Source organism: Bison bison, unplaced genomic scaffold (genome assembly GCF_000754665.1).
Source record: "Bison bison bison isolate TAMUID 2011002044 unplaced genomic scaffold, Bison_UMD1.0 scf7180017864180, whole genome shotgun sequence".
Classification (NCBI taxonomy): Eukaryota; Metazoa; Chordata; class Mammalia; order Artiodactyla; family Bovidae; genus Bison; species Bison bison.
Window position 1 is genome coordinate 4,455,628 of NW_011494752.1, and position 8,018 is coordinate 4,463,645.

The following is an 8,018-nucleotide window of genomic DNA, read 5'->3' on the forward strand; positions in this document are numbered from 1 at the left end:
TTTGGTCACAAAGGACCCTGATTATTGTAATATCAGAAGAAGCCCCACAGCGCTGGACTAGAAGGCAAGGTTCTGATGCATTAGTCTCATGGCCACGGAATCCAGACAGCAGACTCGTTACAAAAGCATTCAGAGTAAAAGTATATTATACAAGACACAGAGCAGGAACAAGAACTACTGAATGAATAATTTATACTTTTATTTTTGGCTGCACAGGTCTTCGTTGCTATGTGGGCTTTCTCTAGTTGCAGCAAGCAGGGTCTTCTTCTCTAATTGCAGTGCACAGGCTTCGTGCTGCAGTGGCTTCTCTTGTGGAGCACAGGCTCTAGGCAAGTGTGCTTCAGTAGCTGGGGCTCGCACGCTATAGAGCATGAGCTTAGTAGCTGTGACACATGGGGCTTAGTTGCCCTACAGCATGTGGGATCTTGGATCAGGGATTGAACCCACATCTCTTGCATTGGCAGGTGGATTCTTCACCACTGAGCCACCAAGGAAGTCCTGAATGAGTCTTGGAATGGGAAGTGCTGGATGGTACAAGGGATGTTACTGGCAAGTTCACATAGCCTCAATGTTTAGGAAAGACTCCCATGAAGAAATGTTGTTAAACTGAGACTCAAAAGATGCTAGCCAGGCAAAGAGGACAGGGAAGAGTGTTCTAGATGGAAGAAACAGCACATGCGATGCCAGGCCTGTGGCTGGAGAGAACCTGACCTATTGAAAGAACCAAAAGAAACCCAGAACAGCTAGAACAAAGAGAGTTCCTGGGAAGGTGGTGAAAGAGGCTCTGGAGAGGTAGGGAAGGCCCAGGCTAGGGTGGGACTTAGGCCACATTGAAGATTCTAAACTTCAACTAAAGGACAATGGGAAACCATCAGTTTCCTTATCGTAAAGTGAGAAATAATAATCTCAGAGCTACCAGGAAACAAGATGAGAAAAACGCAAGTGACAGGTCTTTTTCAGTTACAAAGCATGATAGGAATGTTACTAACATTGCAATATCATTAGTAGTAATAATAAGCAGGGCTGCTTTCTCAAGTAATAGAAGTAACAGTACAAATCTTCTAAATGGGAACATGAGGCAGTCATTCCCACCCCACCTCCCCAGCCATGCTGTGCAACTTGCAGGATCTTAGCTCCTGGATCAGGGATCGAACCTGTGCCTCTCCACAGTGAAATCAAGAGTCTTGACCACTGGATAGCCAGGGAAGTCCCTGAAACAGTCTATAGAGTATAAAACTCTGACTTATTCTAGGGAACTGACAGAAAGGTCAGAAGTTTATTTTAGTTGAAACTTGCAGTGTGAGGTTCATGAAACCCAGGCGTTAGCTCAGCTCTTTGGAGCAGGATCACACCATTTATGGCCATGTGTGTTTCTCAACTCCACACTGACTCCCCAACACCACTTGCAGAAATGATCAGTATTCTGCCTCCTTCTCAAACCCACCAGAGCATAATGGCTGACACATTCTTTCCTCTTCATTTCTTCCAGCCAGAGCTGGCTCCCAGTATCTCCTTCCTAGGTCAGCTTTTGTGGAAGCTGTCACTGTTCCCAAAACATTACACTTTTCTGAGCTCTTCGTGGCAAGATAATTATCCCAGTTAGCACCTGCATTACATTTTACAAAAAATTTGACACCTTTCCAATTCTGTGACGTTTTACTTTTACAATGGTTCTGTGAAGTAGGCACAACTGAATATCACAGAAACGATGCAAAACCGGGAGCTCTCCTATCTGACCGGCACAGATATGCTACCAGGAGAACTTAATGGTTCATTTTAGGCCATTTCCTCTCTGCCTGCAGCACATTAAGTTCTATCCAACAATAGAAGGGCAGAGTTTCTGCAAGTGTAGCATTTGATCTGGTCAACCAAACCAGACTTAATTCTTCCCCAGAGGTCAATATCATCAGTGCTCCACACTACCACACACCAGAGGTTGCAAACTTGCATTTTTGTCTTTGACGTTCAGAATATCTTTAAAACTTTTTGAAAATTTTAATGCCAGTTTTTAAAAGTCAGATTGCACATCAAAGTTCAGATTTCTAGCTTTTCCCTTTAAAAAAAATTTTTATTGGAATATAGTTGATTTACAGTGTTAAGTTTCAGTTGTATCCAGCTTTTCTTGAAAAATCAGATCTGACTTCAGTCTTTGGAGATGAGCAGAGTCTTCTGACCAACACACTCTACCTCTGTCCCTACTCTGACTAGATCTTTTATGAAGGTCCCATGACAGTTCCAGAATGAGTTTGTATACCTACCCCCATACACACCAGGCATCATGAATATGGAATCCCCCCTTTGTGACTCTTTCATATGCACAGGGCTTATTCTGTTTGGATGCAACTTTGAGAATGTTTTGGAGATCTTAGTGTAGATGAGAAAAAAATGCCATGGCCACTCCAGTCTACCGCTGGTGGGTCTTAATTATTTGCAGCTACTTCCCCAGGGTAAAGATAAAAAACTTGATCCCACCAGACTTCTGTTAGGCCACTCCTTTCTGTTGTCTCCTCTCTGGCCCTTTTTTCATTCATTCAAAATTCAGAACCTTTAAAAATATATATATATATATATATACTTAAGAAGGTGCTGAGACAATGGCCTCGAATCATTTTTTGAAATTGTATGTGTTCACTCACTTATGTATTTAATTTTGACTGGGCTAGGTCTTCACTGATGCCTGTGGGCTTTCTCTAGTTGCAGTGTGTGGGCACTGCAGGGGCTTCTCTTGTTGCAGAGCATGGACTCCAGAGCTTGGGCTCAGTAGTAGTGGCCCACAGGCTTAATTACTCCAAGGCATGTGGGATCTTCCTGGACCAGAGACTGAACCCATGTCCCCTGTACTGGCAGGTAGATTAACCACTGGACCACCAGGGAAGTCCTCAAATCATTTTTGTAATGAGATGAAGAATTTTAAAAATGTCTTACTGGAATCCCTCTTCCAATATATATCCAAAAGAACTAAAAGCAAGATCTCAAAGAGATATAAATACACCCATGCTCATAGAAGCATTACTTAAAATAGCTAAGAGATGGAAGCACCCAGGTGTCCACTGATGGATGAATGGATAAATAAAATGTGCTACATACAACATATTGTTTGGCCTCAAGGGAGGAAATGGATGAACCTCGAGGGCATATGCTAAGTGAGATGAGCCAATCACAAAGAGACACACACTGTGTGACTCCCTTACAGAAGGTATCTAGAGTGCCCAAATTCATAGAGACACAGAGTAGAATGGGGGTTGCCAGGGGCAGGGATGGGTGAGGGGAAAGTAGACAGCTGTTCAATGGATATAGAATTTCAGTTTTGCAAGATGAGTAAGTTCTAGAGAGCCATAACCCACAACCATGTGACTATACTTAACACTACTGAACTATACACTTAAAAATGGTTGATGATAATTTAAACCATATTTTTTAAGTGTTTTTTTAATGCATCATTAGAGATCTGAGTTCTGCTAGGGGGTCCAACACTGACTTCTGTGACCTTAGGGAAGGCACTCTCTGGAACTCAGGTCCTCTTCCAAAAAATGAGAGGGGAGAAGAGAGAATAATAAAAACACCAGCCTCGGTGTGGGGCAGACAGATGCGACAGTGCAGGGTGAACAACTGAATGCTCTGCAAATATTAGATGTGCTCATCAACTCAAACCATGGTCTCTGTGGTGACTTAATCGTAGGTTAAGGAAAAAAAACCCAAGGTCTGTATTAAGTGCCAGAACCTTACAGAGGAAAGAACAAGAGCCTGCCCTCAAACTACTCACAGTCTAGTGGAAAAAATTAAAACAGAACTAGAAAAAAATTTACCATGTGTCACAGGTCAGTCTAACATAGATTCAAATATACACAACTTGATTCCCTATTAATGGGATGAAGGTTGGACATACATTATGACCTGTTGTTTGGGTAAATCAACAGTCTCAAATTAGAGCACAAGTTTAAATCTAGATAATCTTTTCCAGGTGTTTAGTGTAAAAAGAAAAAAAAAATGTGTGTGCATGTATACTTTCGTCCATAGCCTTTTGCTTAGATGCACTTAACTGATATTTTAAATCTTTAATTAGTTTATTAATGTACTGATATTAATTGCATTTAATCAACTTGATTCCCATTTAAACAAAAGAAGCCCCAGACAGCTGGAACAAAGAGCACTCCTGCTGGCTGGACTGCAATCTACAAGGAAGAAAGCCTGAAGTGTGTGGGTTGATGGAGACCAGCCTCCATACTCTGTTGACACAATTACGTCTCCATAAATATTATCCACAGCCAAGCCAGTCTATTGTGATTAAGCTTTGGTTTTCAGTTTTTTAAAATATTTTTTTCCTGGAGTTAATCATTAATTAAAAAAAAAAAAATTGGGGGGTGCACACTTAGATTTCCAGGTCCCTAGAATGAATTTTTTCTACCATCACCAAAAGTGTAGATATTTCCTATGTTAATTTCATCTAATTTCTTGGAGACATCCCTTCTGGGGCCTTCTGTCCTCCTGCCCCAGTGCTGACTGATTACTCTGGAAGGCCTGCAGCCAGGTTATGTCACCCTAGGATTTCATCATTATCGTGAGAATTCTCTTCACTTCTCACCTCTGTTGAATATCCTGTTTCCAGGATCACATGTCTTCTTGTTTCTTGATTTATTGTCTCATTTTGGCATACCACATCCTCCAGTCGTTTCCTGAGAAGGGGTACATAGGTAGGAAGTAAAATTTTTTAAGATTTCGCATGTCTAAAAACATGCTTACATTACTGAATTAACAATTTGACTAATTCATAAAGTTATAGGTCATAAATAATTCGAAAGCATTCCTCTGCTGTCTTCCAGAATGCCTGACAGGAAGCATGGTACCATTCTGAAAACTGTTGTTTGAATGCTTTTTCCCTCAGAAGGTTTTAGTAACCTTTCTCTATTTACTCAACAAGCTGAAATATCTGATTTCTTTTCCATCCACTGTTGACATCACTTTGCTCACAAAGGTCCGTATATTCAAAGCAATGATTTTTCCAGTAGTCATGTACAGATGTGAGAGCTGGACAATAAAAAAAGGCTGAGCGCCAAAGAACTGATGCCTTCGAACTGTGGTGCTGGAGAAGACTCTTGAGAGTCTTTTGGACTGCAAAGAGACCAAACCAGTCAATCCTAATGGAAATCAACCCTGAATATTCACTGGAAGGATTGATGCTAAAGCTGAAGCTCCAATGCATTGGCTACCTGATACAAAGAGCCGACTCATTGGAAAAGACCCTGGTGCTGGGAAAGATTGAGGGCAGGAGAAGAAGAGGGCAACAGAGGATGAGATGGTTGGATGGCATCACTGGCTCAATGGACTTGAGTTTGAGCAAACTCTGGGAGATAGTAATGGACAAGGAAGCCTGGCAGGGTGCAGTCCATGGGATCGCAGAGTCAGACATGGCTGAATGACTGAACTGACTGATGTTGGGCACTCAGTGGGCTTCTCATTCTGGAGATATAATTCATTCAGTCCTGATTTGACTTTTAATTTTCCTTTTTCAGCTGTGTCAGGTCTCAGTTGTGGCACACAGGCTCCAGGAAACATGGGCTCTGTAGTTGTGGCAGGCACTCAGGGTTAGTTACCCCATGGCATGTGGAATCTTTGTTCCCCGAGCAGGGATGGAACCCATGCCCTCTGCATTGGAAGGTGGATTCTTAACCACTGGACTCTTAGGAAAGTCCCCTGACTTGATTTCTTGAATTATCCCTTTGATGATTGCTTTCCCTCCACTTTTCATACATCTGCTCTATTTCTCTGTAACTCCTAAGATGAATGTTAACCCTTGTGGGTTATTTCCAGTTTTAAAAAACCTTTCATGCCCATTTTCCAGCTTTTTTTTTTTCCCCTTTGGACACATTGTGCAGCTTGTAGGATCTTAGTTCCCCAACAAGGGATCAAACTCGGGCCCTTGGTAGTGAAAGTGTCCTAACTACTGGACTGCCAGGGAATTCCCCAGCTTTTTTGTCTTTATTTAATATAAGGATAAGTCCTTTACAATACTGTGTTTCTGCCATACATCAATATGAATCAGCCACAGGTATATGTATGTCCCTTCCCTCTTGAACTTCCCTCCCACCTCATCCCACTCCTCTAGGTTGTCACCGAGCATTGGTTTGAGCTCCCGGAGTCATCCAATGCCCACTAGCTATCTACTTTACATATCATATGTTTACAATGATAATGTTTACATATGTTACAATCATATGTTTACAATGCATATGTTCCCATGCTACTCTCCCCATTCGTCCCAGCCTCTTCTTCCCCACGTCTACAGCTCTGTTCTCCATGTCTCCACTGCTGCCCTGCAAAAGGTTTACCAGTACTATCTTTCTAGATTCCATATATAATATGTTAATATATGATGTTTTTCTCTGACTTACTGCACTTTGTATAATAGGCTCTAAGTTTGTCCACTTCATCAGAACCAACTCAAATGCATTCCTTTTTTAGCTAAGTAATATTTCCTTGTGTATATGTACCACAACTTCTTTATCCATTCATCTGTCAAAGGACATCTAGATTGCTTTTATGTCTTCAGTTCAGTTCAGTCACTCAGTCATACATGGAACAACAGACGGGTTCTAAATTGGGAAAGAAGTGCATCAAGGCTGTATATTGTCACCCTGCTCATTTAACTTATTTATTTCATGTCCTAGCTATTGTAAATAGTACTGCAATGAACACCAGGCACATATGTCTTTTTCACTTGTGGTTTCCTCAGGGTATATGCCCAGTAGAGGGATTGCTGAATCATATACTTTTACTACTAGGTTTTTGTTTTTTTTTTTTTTACAGAATCTCCATATTATTCTCTGTGAAAGTGAAATCACTCAGTCGTGTCTGACTCTTTGCAACCCCATGGACTGTAGCCTACCAGTCTCCTCAGTCTATGGAATTTTCCAGGCAAGAATACAGGACTGGGTTGCTGTTTCCTTCTCCAGGGGATCTTCCTGACCCAGGGATCGAACCCAGGTCTCCCGCATTGCAGGAAGACGCTTTACTATCCGAGTTAGTGACTGTATAAATTTGCATTCCCACCAATAGTGCAAAAGGGTCCCTCTTCTCCACAGTCTCCAGCATTTATTGTTTGTAGACTTTTTTTTTGGTTGTCAAATAATCCTTTATTTTTCTTTTTCCTTTGCCGTTCTTAACTAGCTGGACACTCCACTGCACCACTATTGATGTTATCTATGATGTCATGAGGTGGCGGCCAGCAACACTGCAGTCCATAGACTGGGCAGTCCCCAGGATCTCTTTAATGGTTCCAGAAAGTTCTCTAGCTAGAGACTGATGCCGCATATGCTGGGCAATGTTGATGATATCATCAAAAGTGATGTTTCCACTGTGCTTAATGTTTTTCTGCTTCCTTCTGTCTCTTGGTGGTTCCTTGAGGGCTTTGATGATCAGGGCAGAAACAGAAGGTACCGCCTCAATCTGGGCCTGTCTGAATGGTCAGTTTCACTGTAATCCTCAGACCCTTCCAATCACCAGTTGCCTTGGTGATGTCATCACCGACCTTTTTTGGGGACAGGCCCAGGGGACCCATCTTGGGGGCACCGACTTCCCCACCAGTGCACTTCAGGTATACAGCTTTGATCTTGTTGGGGTCGCACTTAAATAACATGGTGGAGGCAGCTGGTGTCGGATGAACCCGGATCCGGGAGGACCAAAGAAAGTTGCACCTTTGCCTCCTCTGAGCCAAAAGCCGAAAGTTATTGTTTGTAGGTTTTTTGATCATGGCCATTATCACCAATGTGACATGATACCTAATTATAGTTTTAATTTGCATTTCTCTAATGATGTTGAACATCTTTTCATGTGTTTATTAGCCATCTGTATGTCTTTGAAGAAATGTCTGTTTAGGTCTTCTATCCACTTTTTGATTGGGCTATTTGTTTTTCTGGTATTGAGTTGCATGACCTGCTTATATATTTTGGAGATTAATCCTTTGTCAGTTGTTTCACCCAGTTTTTTTTTTAAAGGATATCTTCTCAATTTTATCTTTTAAC

The 8,018-nt window shown here is 41.7% G+C and overlaps 1 pseudogene; it reads right to left on the reverse strand.

Annotated features, from left to right (window-relative positions):
* Window positions 1-7,090: 7,090 nt before the first annotated feature.
* LOC104990561 lies at window positions 7,091-7,781 on the reverse strand (annotated as a pseudogene).
* Between the last annotated feature and the right edge of the window lie 237 nt (window positions 7,782-8,018).